This window comes from Mus musculus, chromosome 10 (genome assembly GCF_000001635.26).
Source record: "Mus musculus strain C57BL/6J chromosome 10, GRCm38.p6 C57BL/6J".
NCBI lineage: Eukaryota > Metazoa > Chordata > Mammalia > Rodentia > Muridae > Mus > Mus musculus.
In genome coordinates this window covers 45,835,825-45,855,599 of record NC_000076.6, presented here as the reverse complement: position 1 = coordinate 45,855,599, position 19,775 = coordinate 45,835,825, and the positions used below count along the sequence as shown (strand labels likewise).

Sequence of the window (19,775 nt, the reverse complement as noted above, 5' to 3'; positions counted from 1 at the left end):
TCTCCAGACTCCATCTACACATCTTGCCTCCGTCTGTTTTCTGCTCTCGTCATCCCACAGAGAGAAGCAGGTCCCTTGGAGGTATACACCTGCTCTGTGCTGCATCTCAATCCCTGAAGAGATGTTAGCAGACTAAACTATTGATACGTTTTTAATAAAAGAAGAAAATGAGTAGATTAAAGTCAGTCTTCCTAATGGGGTGGGAGGGGAAAAAAACCTGACATTAACGCATTGTTTAGAACTGTGTTTCTATTACCTTTTTCACAGGTGAGAACCTGAATGATTCACTTATGTGCACCAAAATTCTGAAGGCTTTAAAAATATACTCTGAAAAGTTCCAGGATAAAGTGGAGAAGGGGGAAAAAAAAAGACAAAGCCCAGAGATAGCAAGGTACCCATGTGTCAATATGGTGGCTCTCTCAGTGTTTTATCTGCTAAATGTCTACAAGAGCATTTCCGGCCCATAAAGTTCTAGGCATCTGAGAGAGAGAAAGTGAGTAAGAGAGAGAGAGAGAACTAATAAATGCTTTGTGTTTAGCCCCTGAGAGTTGGTAGGCTTTACATCTTTATGTCTCTAAAATATACATAGCTAGGAAGGCTATAAAATCTATGTTTATTTCTTCAAGCAAGATTTCAAACATTGGAGCTGAGAGGATGGATCAGCGAATAAAGTGTTTACCACACAAGCAGGAGGGCCTGACTGGTCTTGATCCACAGAACACATATTTAAATTAAAAAATTAATAACAACAATCACCATATGGTGGCACACACTTGTAATCCTTATGCAGGGAAGGACTGCTAGAATTGGCTGGCCACTGACCTCAAAAATGAAGTAGGGAACAGTTGAAAAACACACCTGATATCAGCCTCTGGTCTCTATAGGCCTCCTTCCCCTGTCTCACACAGAGGGGAAAAAAAAGATTTTTTTTAAGGATCTTAACTGGACAAAATTGGCCACACTAACCTTGTTTTTGATGACTCTGGCCAATTCCTTCATTACTTTCTTTTAGGGGTCTCAGCCCAAATGTAAAGCAGGGGAACTGAGGCCCAGAGATCTAGCGTCCTACTTGAACCACACAGCCTCAGGCACCACCATCAGTGGAGTCTTTCCCATTCAAGAGCAGATCCTCTTCTGCAGTGCTTTCGTGGTTGTCAGGGTCGAGTGGATCCAATTCAAAGCTGTTAGTGGCTCGATGATCCTCCTTCGGCAAAGGAGTCAGGACAAAAGAGCATCATGGAAAGGAAGTTTAGACCTTTGTGGATAAGAGTCCTAGTTTTAAATGATCCCTTTTACTAAAATGAGAGAAAACAAGTTGACAGACGAGAAGAAAGAAACAGAAATCACAAAAACTAAAGTGTACGTATCTTCTTTTGCATAACTTTCTTCTAGAGAACCATTTAGGGGAAGGCAAACATTGTCTGAAAGTAGAAGCATTTTCATTACATCATCACTTTATATCACTATAGTATGACAATGATTTTTTAAAAAAATAAATGACAGACCAAGCTGCTTTTATTATTGGTTTTAAGTACTCTACAAACAATGAACTCCCTGACTGACTATACCCAAGACCACAGCTACCACATCAAGTATCCTTGATGGTCACATTTGAAGGCTGAGTATTTAAAAATCTGCCACTGATACATGCCATTGCCAAAAATATCATTACTGAGGGTGAAACTGTTACCAAGGAAGTATAAGGTCTGAGAAATTAGGAAAGGTTATAAAATAGCTACTGATGGCTTTTAAACAATTTGAAGCACATCCAGGTGACATGCTGTGAGGATCACTCAGAATACCATATGAGGACCACACACACCCCTCAGATGCAGCTCTCAACTTCCTTAGACCAAAGGATCTGTGCTTCATCTCCCACCAGGGTTAGATCCTTGTTTGGCCTTCACCTCTTATTAGCTAACAGATGTACAAGGAAAAATTAATATAAATACTATAGGATAATCCCTGATTCTGAAATGATGTAATATGGGGGGGGTCAAAATGGAGGGGGCATCTCCCAACACTTAGTTTCCTCCGTTCCCAGTTTGCTACTTAGATTTCTACTCTTTGTTGCCTATTGTGTCCAGAGCCCATCTCATGTACACAGAAAACATTCTGGACCTGACCTTGAGAGTTACCCTGGCCTGGGTTAGAAACCAGGAGTTCCTTTCCTCACTGCCAGTTCAGGTTCTGACCCTTATCTGAGAGAAATAGTAACTTTAAAAGGAAAAGTGGTTTGTGGCATTGTATTCCTCCACCATGGTCAAAGATTCCCTGGGGCAACTGCCATGCACAAACCTCCCTCTCGGAGCAGAACAAAGCACAACACAGACTCTAAGAAGCTGCCTTGACAACCTTGCCAGGCATTTTGGTAAACTTTGTGAACATAGCCCACTCTCTCTATCACTGTCGGGACGGGAGAATCAGCCTAAGACATTGGGAATCAGGCGGAATTATGCAACTTGTACCTCCTTCTTAAGCATGATCTAATCAACTCAAAACAGAATCAAGGCCCAGGATGACTTTAACTGCAGAAATCCGAGCTATCAAGCCATGCTAAACTCTGAGTGGCTTTTGGAAGTCGAGGGTCTTTGCTGCATTGTTTGTGCCCATGCAAATGAGACGTTTAGGAACAGAGTGGTATTGTGACATTTGCTTGATCGTGTGTCCTCCACATGCACATGAATACAAGAAGGCTTTGAGCACTCAGTGTTTGCCCCAACTTTTTCCTCTCTGCCTGGTTATGCAATAAGGGCAAAGGTGAGTTTTACTTAACTTGAAATTTAAATAAATCAACAAGAATTTCCAATTATATCCGAATTTGAGATGTCTTCCCTTTGCAAATAAAGTCACACATTTTTTTTTCAAAAAAAATAATATTCATTTAATAAGTTTTTAATATTTGAAAATGCATGGACACCAATCTAATTAGTATGCTGTTTAACACACTTTCAACCACCTGCTATTCTGACACTACATTGAGTAGATAGTCTCTCCAAGGCCAATTAGGTTCTTCATCTGTGAAGGGCGTAGGAGGTGATAGATTATTGTTGCTATGTAAAAAAATATCATATTCATTATTATCACTTTACAGCCTGCTTTTTCTGGGATGCCTCAATTTTTTATCACATTCATTCCTTAGCCTCATTTAGTGGACCTTCTCTCCTTGACAGCTGTTAGTCATAAGATGCTCTGAGTCAGAAGTCATGAGCTAACATGACATTCATCTTCTTTCAAGACTTAATTGAATCACCAAGAAATAGTAGAGGCAAAGTTTTCAAATATCCTAACTGAATATTAAAATTCAAAGTTTGTATCGGCCATTACTTTTTCTTTTTCTTTTTTCATTAGTTTTTCTTTATAACAGATTTTTTAGTTACGTGCATGTGTGTCCCATGTGTTGTGTGTCTCGTGTGTGCAGATGCCAGAAGAGGACATCATTTCCCCTGGGCATTTCAGGTAGTTATAATCAGCCTGACACAGGTGAAGAAACATGAACTCGGGTCCACTGGAAAAGTAGCAAGTTCTCTTAACCATTGAGCCATCACTCCCATGGTACCACATCATAACCAATCAAATACAGGCTGCTTAATCATTGTTTATTGTATTATCATAGGTACAATGGACTGTAGAGGGTGAGTCTGATGATGCTTATATTCTAATGCTAAATACTGGCTTCTCAAGATGTTGCTGTCCTTGACAAGCACATCTGCATATATACCAAGTGATGCTATGCAACCTTGCTCCTTAATTTAAAACCATTGGCTAAAAAAAGAAGCCTACAACCTATGGCTGGGCAGAAGAGAGGTAGGCAGAGCTTTGGTTCCCAGAATTGGAGTCTGAGGCAGAGACCATGAGGAGAAGAAGAGAGAGGAGAGGGGAGAAGATGACATTGGATAGGTGGCTAGTGAGAACACGGCCACGAGGGCTGGCCAGTCCGAGTTGGAGAGGACCAAGGGGAACATAGCAAGTGATATCTCAGATTTAGTGAATTAGACAAAATACCATGGAGAGTTGACATCTTCCCAGCTCTAGTGCTTTAAAGATTATTATAAATATAAAGGGTTGTGTCATTTACTTAGGAACAATATGATCAAGAATGGGGTTAACCCCCAAGTAATTTTTACTACAGCAATGGACAATAAACATTTTATGTTTAACTAAACTGCCCCCCACCAAAAAAAACATATTTAGGATGAGAAATAGGGGAACAGACATATGACTATGGTTTTTATTCTGGTAATCTTAATTATGAACTCTAACTTGGCTTATACCTAAGGGTTTTTTTTTCATAACTTGTTTTTATCTCTATAAAATAGTGGGAAGTAATTTTAAAGCATGAAACAATTCTGTTCTTTAACTTCAGGTCAAACTGAATAACTAGGAGTTTGAGTGATAACAGAGAGAACAGTATTTGAAATACAGCTACACACAATGGTCTACACAGGCTTCAATTCCATAGAGAACAACCGAGTTTTAAAACCTGAACTTAAGTGGAAAGAGAGAGACTGAGATTTTGCCTCACAGAACGAAGTAGAAAGGTTTCAGCCTACAGTTGAGAATTCTTTCTTTCTGTTCTGTTTTTGCTCTTTGGTCTGACTCACAAACATTTATCCCATTATCTCGTGGGTAATTCATTGAGTTGGGTGGTTAATTTTTATGTCATTTTGGATGTTGTCTTTTGTCCACCTCAGCCCCACTTTCATTCTTCCTACTGGGACGAGGGAATTGCATTCCGTTCCAGTAAAGCCTCCAGACTTGGGCTTACTCCTCTCTGCAACACGATTAAATTGCCTGCATTGTTCCAATGGCTGCTCCTTCCCTGGAGCCAAGTTGGCAAGGCTGTGTTTTGAGCTGCAGCACTTTAATCTGAGTGCCGAAATGGAGCTCTTAAGGCAGTGCTGGGTAGAGGATCTTGAAGTAAGTGCAAGGTCGAATTGTTTGTTGTCATTTTCCCTCAGTCCCAGACAGCACTGAAAAACAAAAATTATAAGAGAATGTTTTAAGGCAAAGCTGATAAATGGCCAATCCCATATTCCTGACACTTGTAGCCCTTGGATTCCACTCTGCCAGAACTGATCTGCCCAGCGGCAAGGTGCAACCGTCTCCTCCAAGTCCATAGACAGCACTTGACCTTGCCTAGAGTCCAAACATGCACCCCAGGCAATATGCTTCATTTTAGGACATAGACTCCCAGCAACTCCTCTGAATTAGAATTATTACTCTGCTGAGTTCTGCACTTAACTGGTTTCTTTCACAATTTTAACCAAAAGATGCTTCATTTTACTCAGGAGACAGCATGGTCCTTGAGAAAATAGAATCTGGTGACACCCTGAATGAGGGATTTCTTTATGAAAGCCTTCTGTTGGGTGTGGAATTAATGCTACATAAGGCATTTTGAAAACACCATTTTTCTCACAGCAGCTTTCATTTATTTAGTCAATAGCCTCACCCAGGACCTGTTATATAACAAGATTTGCTTTCCACGGAGCAGTGAGGTTGGTCAGGACAGCTCTCCTCTCAGGCATCTAGAGTCTAATGGGCAAATTAGATGAAACCAGAGTAGGAGCAGAAACCACTGAACCCAAAAACAAATGAACTGTACATGGTTAATCATGCTGTCTGTGGTGGTTTGAGTATACTTGGCCCAGGGAATGTCACTATTAGGAGGTGTGGTCTTCTTGGAGGAAGTATGTTACTATAAGGGTGGGCTTTGAGACCCTCCTTCTAGCTGCAGTCTTCTCCTGGCTGCCTTTGGATCAAGATATAGGCCTCTTAGCCCATCCAGCACCATGCCTACCTAGATGCTGCCATGCTTCCTGCCTTGATTCTCTGAACCTGTAAGCCAGCCCCAATTAAATGCTGTCTTTTATAAGACTTGCACTGGTCATGGTGTCTCTTCATAGCAATAAAACAATAAAACAAAAATAAAATAAGACACTGTCTGAAGGAGTAAATTTGTACTACATGCTGATGAATTAGAAGTTTCCCGAAGAGGAATTGTACTTCAAAACAGAGGAAAAGAGGTCTGTGACCCTGCAAGAGCCAGAATGTCTGAGCAAGAGGTTGGAGGTTGGAGATAGGGGTGTGGAGGCCTGAAATCCTGTGGCATGTTAAAAGATTTAAAAACTAGCAAGAAATATAGAAGACATATCAAGTTCTTTACCTTAAGTGTAAATGCTTGCCTGTTGCTGGTTCTTTTGAGGAACACTCCTCCTAGCTAGCCCAAATTCAGCAGTGAACATAGAACCTAGGCCTGTCCTATTACAATGTAAGTAATAAGTCATATAATAAGTTCAAGGACAAATGAATGGCCCAATATGGGACCATCTCTATAAAAGTAATCACTAACTAAGCACCATGTGTATAAGCCATTGGTTACACCATCCCTGTATTTACAAAGGTCTTCATTTGGTTCATTGATCTTCCAGTGCTCTTTTGGAATTTTCATTAATTTTACCTTTGGACTTTTTTTTAAACAATGTCCAGTGGAAAGGCAAGACATGCACATGAGCACATTTCATCTTCTATGCAGTGCTCACTTGCAGCATCCCAGTAGTTATAGTCTTTGTGGCAATTGCAGGAGACTCAGAATAAGTATGAGTAAAAGTCTTAAATCTGGAGACACAGAGCCCCAGGAGGTCATGCTTCCCATTTGTCCTAGTTAGGTTTCTGTTGCTAGGATAAAACCATGACCAAAAGGAACTTAGAGAGGTTTATTTTAGCTTGCAACCTACAATCTATCTTGGAAAGAAACCAGGGCAGAAACTGAAAGCAGAAACTGAAGTTGAGGCCGTGGAGGAATATTGCTTACTGGCTTGCTTCTCCTGGCGTGCTTGCTTGCTTGCTTGCTTGCTTGCTTGCTTGCTTGCTTGCTTGCTTGCTTGCTTGCTTCCATGCTTGCTTGCTTGCTCAGTTACTTTTCTGACATAGCCCAGTCCTAGAAGCTTAGGGACTATAGCACCCACAGTGGGCTGGCCCCTTTTACATCATCCAACAATCAAGAAAACTGCATATGATGGATACAACTCCTCAGTTAAGGCTCCCTCCTTCAAGGTGACTCCAGTTCGTGCCAAAAACTAACCAGCACAACATTCAAGCCAGAACCTGTTTTCAACACAGTGGTTGAACACATATGCTTACAAAATATAAATTGTTGGATTTTGATTATTTTACACCTGAATTAAATACTCTTACAAATATGAGCATTCTTCATAATTGATGATTTGTGGTCATCATCGTTTAATTTCCTTCTACTTTGGTATTAAATAAGAAAATTCTGAAAAGCATGAAATGGACGTGAGAGATGGCTCAGTGGTTAACAGAATTCGCTGCTCTCAGCAGGATTCAGTTCCCAACATGCACACGATGGTTCACAACTGTCCCTAACTCCAGTGCAGGGGCATCCAGTATCCCCTTCTGTCCTCCTCTGGGAGCAGGCCTGCATGTGGTACACATATATACATTCAGACCAACGCTCAAACACCCAAAAAATAAATATCTTTAATAAACATGACAAGAAATAGAGAAAGAACCCATAAAATAGAATAAAAATTACATTTTAATACCTTTAGGGACAGTGTTCTTCTTCCTTTTGAACAAGGGATACTTCGAATTGTGTAGTCTCCCAAACAACGAGAAGACATGCTTTATTTTCTTGTATATGGTCCTGAGTTATTAGAGAAATGTCAACTGGTTGTATGTGGCACTCACCCTTCTATGGTTAGCTAGATGAAGTCATCTATCACAAGAGAAACAGAAGTCGAGATACAGAGAAACACATCTGAGAGTTGAGATAGGCCTGGTGTCAGGCACTGGTCTGAGATGCCTAGTGTGGTGGGGCCCAAAATGATTGTATACCTGTCCTTCCTTGTTACACAACTCAACAGATTCTTCTTTTTCTCCCTTTTTGGGGAAAGAAGACTTAAAACAATTTGAGTTGGATCCCTGCTTCTTGCCATGGGAATCTTGACCAACGCACAGAGCTCCCCAAACTCTACCCTGCTCATCTTCACCCTCATCCCACAGCAACCACTACTCTGAACACTGTGCATTCCTTCGCTTGGGTTCATCTCCTAATTTAGTAACTTTCCCTGGTGATCTATGGTAGGAGCAGCAGAGGCAGCTCTGAGACAGGAAAGCAGAAGGTGGAACCTGGCCCATCATTCCTGGGGAATCTGTGTGCCTATCAGAGCACCATTCGGAAAATAGAATTCTGTTAACAGATAAACTTGTAAAACAATTTTCTTCTTCACAAATAAAGACAGTTCATTTTGTTTCTATGTTTTAAATTTACTCACAGCAAAGATAAAAAGGCAATGTAACAGGAGCCAGCTGTTAGAGAGCCTTGGGCCTGTATTAAAGGCCACCAAATAGTGGACTTGTTTCTGCCTCAGCAGTAATAGCCACAGGGACATGAAGAGACATCTGGAGGAAGGGACAAAAACCATGTACCATACTCCCTTATTTTCCCCAATCCACACAAAAGCTACTTGGCACAGAGAACAGTATCTCTGACGTCATATATGTCTGTCTTCCTCCCATCAATTTTATTTTTAAATAGATTGCAGGAACAAATGAAAGACTATTTGGCCCATACAAATCAACCCATAAGTACAAACCTTCAGGCAGTATGCTCTTAGATGCAAGCATTCGGTGACAGAGCTGCATCTCCAATCCTCACACTCCTCCGGCAGGAGGGCAGCTAGAAACAGAAGTGTCCAGAGAAGCTAGGCCAGCCAGCCTCGAGCTTGGGACGCAGCAGAAGGAACAGCAGAGGGAGAGACCCTCCCTCAGTGGGGTAAAAATGAGAAAGTCACTCCCAAAAGTTGGCTTTTGACCTCCATAATGGCATGTCCATACTGTCACAAATCATAAATACGAGCTTAGAAAAACAAAAGCTAGCCGGGCAGTGGTGGCGCACGCCTTTAATCCCAGCACTCGGGAGGCAGAGGCAGGTGGATTTCTGAGTTCGAGGCCAGCCTGGTCTACAGAGTGAGTTCCAGGACAGCCAGAGCTATACAGAGAAACCCTGTCTCGAAAAATCAAAAAAAAAAAAAAAAAAAAAAAAAAAAGAAAAAGAAAGAAAGAAAAACAAAAGCTGCCAGCAGAAATCCTGCTTACACACTGTGAGCATCCACACCTGACCAACTGGTATTTAACAGGCCAGGTTCTCTATGCATAAGAACCAGTGTCCAGTGGTCCACTACTCTCAGCTGAGTACATCAGTGGGTTTGTTGATGCGATTCTTCCCCTTTTATATTTTTAAATTAAAATATAGTTACATAATTTTAATTACATAATTATATAATATGGCCTAGCCGTGTCTCCTTTCCAGCTCCTGTCATGGACCTGCCCCCTTACATCCTATCAGAATCATGGCCCCTTTTTCTGCACTTATCACTGATATATGTCTATACACACACATATAATCTATCAATCTAGAGATAGATATAGAGGTAGATAGATAGATAGATAGATAGATAGATAGATAGATAGATAGATAGATAGATAGATGATAAATAGATAGATGATAGATAGATGATAAATAGATAGATGATAGATAGATAGATAGATAGATAGATAGATAGATAGATAGATGATAAATAGATAGATAGATGATAGATAGATAGATAGATAGATAGATAGATAGATAGATAGATAGATAGATAGATAGATATTCACTAGGTTTCTCAGTCTCCTTCTCCCTGTTGACTCACTGTCTCAGTTAAAACAGACCAGTAACATAGCTCATTCTTTGAGCTTCTCAGTTTTTCATGCTGATCGTTGGATAACCTGTGATCCTTACTCTCAGATTTGCCTTCTTTCTTTTCACAACACATTTATCATATAATCCCTCTACGTGTTGCAACATATCTGAGGTTAAGCTTACATTAACATCCCTTATAGATAATATTTGATGATAATAGATACTATTTACAATGCTGCCTAAGACCACCAAATTTGAAGGGAACATCTTCAAGATGGCTTGGATGGAGACTGTCCCCTGCCGCTTCCTCAAGTAACTGCATGTCAGGGACTCTGTCAAAGGGCATTGGCAACATGCTCCAGTCACCATGTAGCTGTTATCTAGGAATACAACTGAACTTGCCATTTTCAAAGAATACTACATGAAAATATTGAAATGTATATTGAGGACCACGAAATTTGCATAGAAAAACCTCTTTTTTTTTTTTTTTCCATTTTTTTTTATTAGGTATTTAGCTCATTTACATTTCCAATGCTATACCAAAAGTCCCCCTTACCCACCCACCCCCACTCCCCTACCCACCCACTCCCCCCCTTTGGCCCTGGCGTTCCCCTGTACCGGGGCACACAAAGTCTGCGTGTCCAATGGGCCTCTCTTTCCAGTGATGGCCGACTAGGCCATCTTTTGATACATATGCAGCTAGAGTCAAGAGCTCAGGGGTACTGGTTAGTTCATAATGTTGTTCCACCTATAGGGTTGAAGATCCCTTTAGCTCCTTGGGTACTTTCTCTAGCTCCTCCATTGGGAGCCCTGTGATCCATCCATTAGCTGACTGTGAGCATCCACTTCTGTGTTTGCTAGGCCCCGGCATAGTCTCACAAGAGACAGCTACATCTGGGTCCTTTCAGTAAAATCTTGCTAGTGTATGCAATGGTGTCAGCATTTGGAAGCTGATTATGGGGTGGATCCCTGGATATGGCAGTCTCTACATGGTCCATCCTTTCATCTCAGCTCCATACTTTGTTTCTGTAACTCCTTCCATGGGTGTTTTGTTCCCACTTCTAAGGAGGGGCATAGTGTCCACACTTCAGTCTTCATTTTTCTTGAGTTTCAAGTGTTTAGGAAATTGTATCTTATATCGTGGGTATCCTAGGTTTTGGGCTAGTATCCACTTATCAGTGAGTACATATTGTGTGAGTTCCTTTGTGATTGTGTTACCTCACTCAGGATGATGCTCTCCAGGTCCATCCATTTGGCTAGGAATTTCATAAATTCATTCTTTTTAATAGCTGAGTAGTACTCCATTGTGTAGATGTACCACATTTTCTGTATCCATTCCTCTGTTGAGGGGCATCTGGGTTCTTTCCAGTTTCTGGCTATTATAAATAAGGCTGCTATGAACATAGTGGAGCATGTGTCCTTCTTACCAGTTGGGGCTTCTTCTGGATATATGCCCAGGAGAGGTATTGCTGGATCCTCCGGTAGTACTATGTCCAATTTTCTGAGGAACCGCCAGACTGATTTCCAGAGTGGTTGTACAAGCCTGCAATCCCACCAACAATGGAGGAGTGTTCCTCTTTCTCCACATCCTCGCCAGCATCTGCTGTCACCTGAATTTTTGATCTTAGCCATTCTCACTGGTGTGAGGTGGAATCTCAGGGTTGTTTTGATTTGCATTTCCCTGATGATTAAGGATGTTGAACATTTTTTCAGGTGCTTCTCTGCCATTCGGTATTCCTCAGGTGAGAATTCTTTGTTCAGTTCTGAGCCCCATTTTTTAAGGGGGTTATTTGATTTTCTGAGGTCCACCTTATTGAGTTCTTTATATATGTTGGATATTAGTCCCCTATCTGATTTAGGATAGGTAAAGATCCTTTCCCAGTCTGTTGGTGGTCTTTTTGTCTTATAGACAGTGTCTTTTGCCTTGCAGAAACTTTGGAGTTTCATTAGGTCCCATTTGTCAATTCTCGATCTTACAGCACAAGCCATTGCTGTTCTGTTCAGGAATTTTTCCCCTGTGCCCATATCTTCAAGGCTTTTCCCCACTTTCTCCTCTATAAGTTTCAGTGTCTCTGGTTTTATGTGAAGTTCCTTGATCCACTTAGATTTGACCTTAGTACAAGGAGATAAGTATGGATCGATTCGCATTCTTCTACATGATAACAACCAGTTGTGCCAGCACCAATTGTTGAAAATGCTGTCTTTCTTCCACTGGATGGTTTTGGCTCCCTTGTCGAAGATCAAGTGACCATAGGTGTGTGGGTTCATTTCTGGGTCTTCAATTCTATTCCATTGGTCCACTTGTCTGTCTCTATACCAGTACCATGCAGTTTTTATCACAATTGCTCTGTAGTAAAGCTTTAGGTCAGGCATGGTGATTCCACCAGAGGTTCTTTTATCCTTGAGAAGAGTTTTTGCTATCCTCGGTTTTTTGTTATTCCAGATGAATTTGCAAATTGCTCCTTCTAATTCGTTGAAGAATTGAGTTGGAATTTTAATGGGGATTGCATTGAATCTGTAGATTGCTTTTGGCAAGATAGCCATTTTTACAATGTTGGTCCTGCCAATCCATGAGCATGGGAGATCTTTCCATCTTCTGAGATCTTCTTTAATTTCTTTCTTCAGGGACTTGAAGTTTTTATCATACAGATCTTTCACTTCCTTCGTTAGAGTCACGCCGAGATATTTTATATTATTTGTGGCTATTGAGAAGGGTGTTGTTTCCCTAATTTCTTTCTCAGCCTGTTTATTCTTTGTGTAGAGAAAGGCCATTGACTTGTTTGAGTTAATTTTATATCCAGCTACTTCACCGAAGCTGTTTATCAGGTTTAGGAGTTCTCTGTTGGAATTTTTAGGGTCACTTATATATACTATCATATCATCTGCAAAAAGTGATATTTTGACTTCCTCTTTTCCAATTTGTATCCCCTTGATCTCCTTTTGTTGTCGAATTGCTCTGGCTAATACTTCAAGTACTATGTTGAAAAGGTAGGGAGAAAGTGGGCAGCCTTGTCTAGTCCCTGATTTTAGTGGGATTGCTTCCAGCTTCTCTCCATTTACTTTGATGTTGGCTACTGGTTTGCTGTAGATTGCTTTTATCATGTTTAGGTATTGGCCTTGAATTCCTGATCTTTCCAGAACTTTTATCATGAATGGGTGTTGGATCTTGTCAAATGCTTTTTCTGCATCTAACGAGATGATCATGTGGTTTTTGTCTTTGAGTTTGTTTATATAATGGATTACATTGATGGATTTTCGTATATTAAACCATCCCTGCATCCCTGGAATAAAACCTACTTGGTCAGGATGGATGATTGCTTTAATGTGTTCTTGGATTCGGTTAGCGAGAATTTTATTAAGAATTTTTGCATCGATGTTCATAAGAGAAATTGGTCTGAAGTTCTCTATCTTTGTTGGATCTTTCTGTGGTTTAGGTATCAGAGTAATAGTGGCTTCATAAAATGAGTTGGGTAGAATACCTTCTACTTCTATCTTGTGAAAAAGTTTGTGCAGAACTGGAGTTAGATCTTCTTTGAAGGTCTGATAGAACTCTGCACTAAACCCGTCTGGTCCTGGGCTTTTTTTGGCTGGGAGACTATTAATAACTGCTTCTATTTCTTTAGGGGATATGGGACTGTTTAGAAGGTCAACTTGATCCTGATTCAACTTTGGTACCTGGTATCTGTCCAGAAATTTGTCCATTTCGTCCAGGTTTTCCAGTTTTGTTGAGTATAGCCTTTTGTAGAAGGATCTGATTGTGTTTTGGATTTCTTCAGGATCTGTTGTTATGTCTCCCTTTTCATTTCTGATTTTGTTAATTAGGATTTTGTCCCTGTGCCCTTTAGTGAGTCTAGCTAAGGGTTTATCTATCTTGTTGATTTTCTCAAAGAACCAACTCCTCGTTTGGTTAATTCTTTGAATAGTTCTTCTTGTTTCCACTTGGTTGATTTCACCCCTGAGTTTGATTATTTCCTGCCGTCTACTCCTCTTGGGTGAATTTGCTTCCTTTTTTTCTAGAGCTTTTAGATGTGTTGTCAAGCTGCTAGTATGTGCTCTCTCCCGTTTTTTCTTGAAGGCACTCATAGCTATGAGTTTCCCTCTTAGAAATGCTTTCATTGTGTCCCAAAGGTTTGGGTACGTTGTGGCTTCATTTTCATTAAACTCTAAAAAGTCTTTAATTTCTTTCTTTATTCCTTCCTTGACCAAGGTATCATTGAGAAGAGTGTTGTTCAGTTTCCATGTGAATGTTGGCTTTCTGTTATTTATTTTGTTATTGAAGATCAGCCTTAGTGCATGGTGATCTGATAGGATACATGGGACAATTTCAATATTTTTGAATCTGTTGAGGCCTGATTTGTGACCTATTATGTGGTCAATTTTGGAGAAGGTACCATGAGGTGCTGAGAAGAAGGTATATCCTTTTGTTTTAGGATAAAATGTTCTGTAGATATCTGTCAGATCCATTTGTTTCATCACTTCTGTTAGTTTCAGTGTGTCCCTGTTTAGTTTCTGTTTCCATGATCTGTCCATTGGTGAAAGTGGTGTGTTGAAGTCTCCCACTATTATTGTGTGAGGCGCAATGTGTGCTTTGAGCTTTACTAAAGTTTCTTTAGTGAATGTGGCTGCTCTTGTATTTGGAGCATAGATATTCAGAATTGAGAGTTCCTCTTGGAGGATTTTACCTTTGATGAGAATGAAGTGTCCCTCCTTGTCTTTTTTGATGACTTTGGGTTGGAAGTCAATCTTATCAGATATTAGGATGGCTACTCCTGCTTGTTTCTTCATACCATTTGCTTGGAAAATTGTTTTCCAGCCTTTCATTCTGAGGTAGTGTCTATCTTTTTCTCTGAGATGAGTTTCCTGTAAGCAGCAAAATGTTGGGTCTTGTTTGTGTAGCCAGTTTGTTAGTCTATGTCTTTTTATTGGCGAGTTGAGACCATTGATGTTAAGAGATATTAAGGAAAAGTAATTGTTGCTTCCTGTTATTTTAGTTGTTAAAGGTGGCATTCTGTTCTTGTGGCTGTCTTCTTTTAGGTTTGTTGAGGGATTACCTTCTTGTTTTTTCTAGGGCGTTGTTCCCGTTCTTGTATTGGTTTTTTTCTGTTATTATCCTTTGAAGGGCTGGATTCGTGGAGAGATAATGCGTGAATTTGGTTTTGTCGTGGAATACTTTGGTTTCTCCCTCTATGATAATTGAGAGTTTGGCTGGGTATAGTAGCCTGGGCTGCAGTTTGTGTTCTCTTAGTGTCTGTATAACATCTGTCCAGGCTCTTCTGGCTTTCATAGTCTCTGGTGAAAAATCTGGTGTAATTCTGATAGGCTTGCCTTTATATGTTACTTGACCTTTTTCCCTTACTGCTTTTAGTATTCTATCTTTATTTAGTGCATTTGATGTTCTGATTATTATGTGTCGGGAGGAATTTCTTTTCTGGTCCAGTCTATTTGGAGTTCTGTAGGCTTCTTGTATGTTCATATGCATCTCATTCTTTAGATTTGGGAAGTTTTCTTCAATAATTTTGTTGAAGATGTTTGCTGGACCTTTGAGTTGAAAATCTTCATTCTCATCCACTCCTATTATCCGTACGTTTGGTCTTCTTATTGTGTCCTGGATTTCCTGGATATTTTGAGTTAGGATCTTTTTGCATTTTCCATTTTCTTTGATTGTTGTGCCGATGTTCTCTATGGAATCTTCTGCACCTGAGATTCTCTCTTCCATCTCTTGTATTCTGTTGCTGATGCTCAAATCTATGGTTCCAGATTTCTTTCCTAGGGTTTCTATCTCTAGTGTTGCCTCGCTTTGAGTTTTCTTTATTGTGTCTACTTCCCTTTTTAGGTCTAGTATGGTTTTGTTCATTTCCATCGCCTGTTTGTATGTTTTTTCCTCTTTTTCTGTAAGGACTTCTACCTGTTTGATTGTGTTTTCCTGTTTTTCTTTAAGGACTTGTAACTCTTTAGCAGTGTTCTCCTGTATTTCTTTAAGTGATTTATTAAAGTCCTTCTTGATGTCCTCTACCATCATCATGAGATATGCTTTTAAATCTAGGTCTAGGTTCTCAGGTGTGTTGGGGTTCCCTGGACTGGGCGAAGTGGGTGTGCTGGGTTCTGGTGATGGTGAGTGGTCTTGGTTCCTGTTAGTAAGATTCCTCCGTTTACCTTTCGCCATCTGGTAATCTCTGGAGTTAGTAGTTATAGTTGACTCTGTTTAGAGATTGTTCTTCTGGTGATTCTGTTACCGTCTATCAGCAGACCTGGGAGACAGATTCTCTCCTCTGAGTTTCAGTGCTCAGAGCACTCTCTGCTGGCAAGCTCTCTTACAGGGAAGGTGCGCAGATATCTTGTATTTGGACCTCCTCCTGGCCGAAGAAGAAGGCCCAAAACACGACCTTTCTCAGACAGTGTGTTGCTTTGGCAGTTCCCAGGTGGTACAGACTCTCACCTAAGCAGACTAAATTCCTAAGTTCCTTGGAGTCCCGGGACCAAGATGGCGACCGCTGCTGCTGTGGCTTAGGCCGCCTCCCCAGCCGGGTGGGCACCTGTCCTCCGGTCCGGAAGGTGGCCGGCTGTCCCCGGCCCACACAGGGTGCTGCCTCAGCGCCTCTGTGCTTCTGCCTGTTCCAGAAGCTGTCAGGTTCTCTGGCGCACCCTCTCACCTGTTCAGACTAATTTCCTAAGTTCGGCGGGTCCCGGACCAAGATGGCGACCGCTGCTGCTGTGGCTTAGGTCGCCTCCCCAGCCGGGCGGGCACCTGTCCTCCGGTCCGGAAGGTGGCCGGCTGTCCCCGGCCCACACAGGGTGCTGCCTCAGCCCCTCTGTGCTTCTGCCTGTTCCAGAGGCTGTCAGGTTCTCTGGCGCACCCTCTCACCTGTTCAGACTAATTTCCTAAGTTCGGCGGGTCTCGGACCAAGATGGCGACCGCTGCTGCTGTGGCTTAGGGAAAAACCTCTTAAATATTTATTTTAGTCTAGTATCTCTCTTGTGTTCCTCAGCATGCAAGCGTAGAGAACAGGAAGCACACACAGACATAGAGTACCCAGAATACACATATATAAATCCATCTAGTGTTACTTGTATGCAATTGAGGGCTAACTACTCTGATGGAATAGCTAACTATGGGTGCTCACTCCTGGGAAGGACCATTTCTCCTGTTCTCAGTGTTTCTTAGTTGTCTGTAGTTTCTTGTTGGTGGGACCCTGTGAGATTTCCCTCTTCTTGTATTAGTATGTCTATTGGTGTTGTGCCTTTTCAGGTCTTGTGTGTGTGTGTGTGTGTGTGTGTGTGTGTGTGTGTGTGTTTCCTTACTTAATGTGTATGAGTATTTTGATCACATGTATATTTGTGCATCATATAAATACCTTGCCTAAGGCCCTGGAAGTTAGGAGATGGTATCAGATCCCTGGACCTGGAGTTATTGACAATAGCAAGTCTCAATGTGGTACTGGGAATTAAACAAGGATGGCGTATAAAAGTAGCAAGTGTTCTTACCTGCGGAGCCATCTCCTAGCCTTGTTTAGGTCTTGGGAGGCAGTCGTATTGCTGAGTTTTCATGGCTGTAGCCTCTGTAGTTCTTAGAAGACAATCTCACAGCAGCTCCCTTGGTGCTCTGGCTCTACCAATCTTTCCACCCCATGCCCGTCTTTCATGATGTTCCATGAGCCTTACGTGAAGGAATTGCGCTTTAGATGTATCAGTTAGGGCTGCCGAGCCTTTGGTCACTTGTTCACTGTACTTTACCCAGTTTGGGTTTTCTGGAATGGTCTCTGACTATTGAAAGCAACGTTTGTTTGATGAGAGGTGCGAGCACACTTACCTGTGGAGATGAGGAGAGATGCTTAGAATTCATCCAGGAACTGTGCTAGTGTCATAAATGGCAGGAGTGGCTTCTCTAAGACTCAAGGTGTCACTACCTCTGGGTGATTGACTAGGTCTCCAGTACCAGGCGTGATCTCCCTCATGCCGCGCCCCTTCTCTCTCCCTCTCCCTCTCCCTCTCCCTCTCATGCCCTGCCCTCTCTCTCTCTCCCTCTCTCCTTCTCTCCCTCTCTCCCTCTCTTTCAATTAATTTTATTGAAAATAAAGTAATTTTCATATTCTACTCTCCCTCACCTCCTCCCAGGTCCTTCCTGCCTCCCCACCCTTCCAACTCCACTCCTTCTTTCTTGTTCTAAGAAAACAAACAGGCAAAGAAAAAAAGACAAATAACAAAAAGATAAAACAGAATGAAAAAAGCAAACAAGAGAGAGAGAAACTAAGAAAGAGCTTGAGAAGCTCACATACATACAGAAAGGCACACACACACACACACACACACACACACGCACGCACACACCTATGAAAATTCAAATACACAAACAAATAATATACAAACAAAAGACCCAGTAAGGTATTTTTAAAATGCCTGAACAAATCAGTATAAGAAACCAGTATCTCTAAAAATAACGTATAGTTCATTTCGTGTTGGTCAGCTACTGCTGGGCCTGGTGCCTTCCTTACCTGTGGTTTGTATAGCCATGAGACTCTCTTGTTTTTTTGTGAGCAGTTGTTAATTGGCGCTAGCTTCTTGGTGAGTGATGGCAGTGTATGTCTACTGCGCCCTCTCAGCACTAGAACCCTGGCTGGCTGGAACCTGTGCAGATCCCATGCATTAGTCCTGTTGTGCCTGAAAGAGTCATTTTATTTCTGTGTTCCTTTATCAGAGCAGTAGCATTTGGTTTCCCCTATGTCCATTTCCCTCAGGACTAAGGATGTAAACACTCCTTTTAAGTGTTTCTCAGCCATCTGTGTTTCATCTCTTGAAAACGATCTATTTAGTTCCCTGTCCCATTTTTAAATTTAGTCATTTTTTCTTGATATCTAATTTTTAAGTTATTTAAATATTTTTGAATACTAGCCATTTATCATATCTATAATTGGTAATGCCTTTTCCTACTCTATAGCCAGTCATTATGTCTGGATGAGAATGTCCTTTGTCATACAGAAGCTTTTCAATTTGAAAAGGCTTATATGGTAGATTACATTTATCAATTTATGCTTTATTTATAATCATCCCTGCATCTCTGGAATGACCCCACTTGATTGTGGTAGATGATATTTTTGACATAGTCTTTTATTTTGTTTGTAAATATTTATTGAGAAAGTTTCCATGTGTGTCCACAAGGGAAATTGGCCTATAATTCTCACTGTTTCTTGGGTCTTTGTGTGATTTAGGTATCAGAATAAATTGTGGCTTCATAAACAAGTTGAGCAATGTTCCTTCTTTTTCTGTTTTGGGGAATAATTTGAGGATTATTGCATTAAATCTTCTTTGAAAGACTGGATGAATTCTGCCCTGAATTCATTTGGTCTTGGACTTTTTTGGTTGGTAGACTTCCACTTACTACTTCTATTTCCCTAGAGGTTATAGACATGTTTAGATTGTTTATCTGATCTTCATTTAACTTTGGTATATATTTCAAGAAATTTACCCATTTCTTTTAGGTTTTCTGATTTGGTAGATTTTTAAGTTTTTATATTTACCCTTGTTGCCCCAGTGATGCGCTCCCCTACCCTGTTTCATCTCTAATTTTGTTAATTTGCATTCCTTTCTCTCAGCCATCTAGTTAGTTTGGTTAAGGATTTGTCAATATTATTGGTTTTCTCAAAGAACCAACTCTTTTTTCTTTTCATTGATTCTTTGTTTTGTTTTTATTTTATTGATTTCATCCCTCAGTTTGATTATTTCTTGCCACCTACTTTTGGGGGTGTAATTTATTCCTTTTGTTCTAGAGCTTAGAGATGTGCTGTTGCTTTTCTGGTGTGAGATCTCTCCAGTATTTTTATGTAGGCACTTAGTGCTATGGACTAGCCTCTATGGAACCACCTTCATTGTGTCCCATAGGTTTCGGTGTCTGTATTTTTACTTTCATTCAATCCAAAGAGTTTTTAATTTCTTTCTTAATTTTTAACTTGACCCATTTTTCATTAAGTGGAGAGTTGCTCAGTTTCCATAGGTTTGTAAACTTTCTGTTATTTGTTTATACCCAGCTTTAATCCATGGTGGTCAGATAAGATGCATGGTGTTATTTCAATTT

The 19,775-nt window shown here is 40.8% G+C and overlaps 1 long non-coding RNA gene across 1 annotated transcript in view; it reads right to left on the bottom strand.

Moving 5' to 3' along the window:
- Positions 1-3,581: 3,581 nt before the first annotated feature.
- The window catches only part of D030045P18Rik (RIKEN cDNA D030045P18 gene), a 44,315-nt gene continuing 28,121 nt past the window's right edge, over positions 3,582-19,775 (bottom strand). Inside the window, exon 3 of the long non-coding RNA NR_040624.1 lies at positions 3,582-4,973. This is a non-coding gene — a long non-coding RNA (RIKEN cDNA D030045P18 gene). The remainder of the gene's footprint in view (positions 4,974-19,775) is intronic.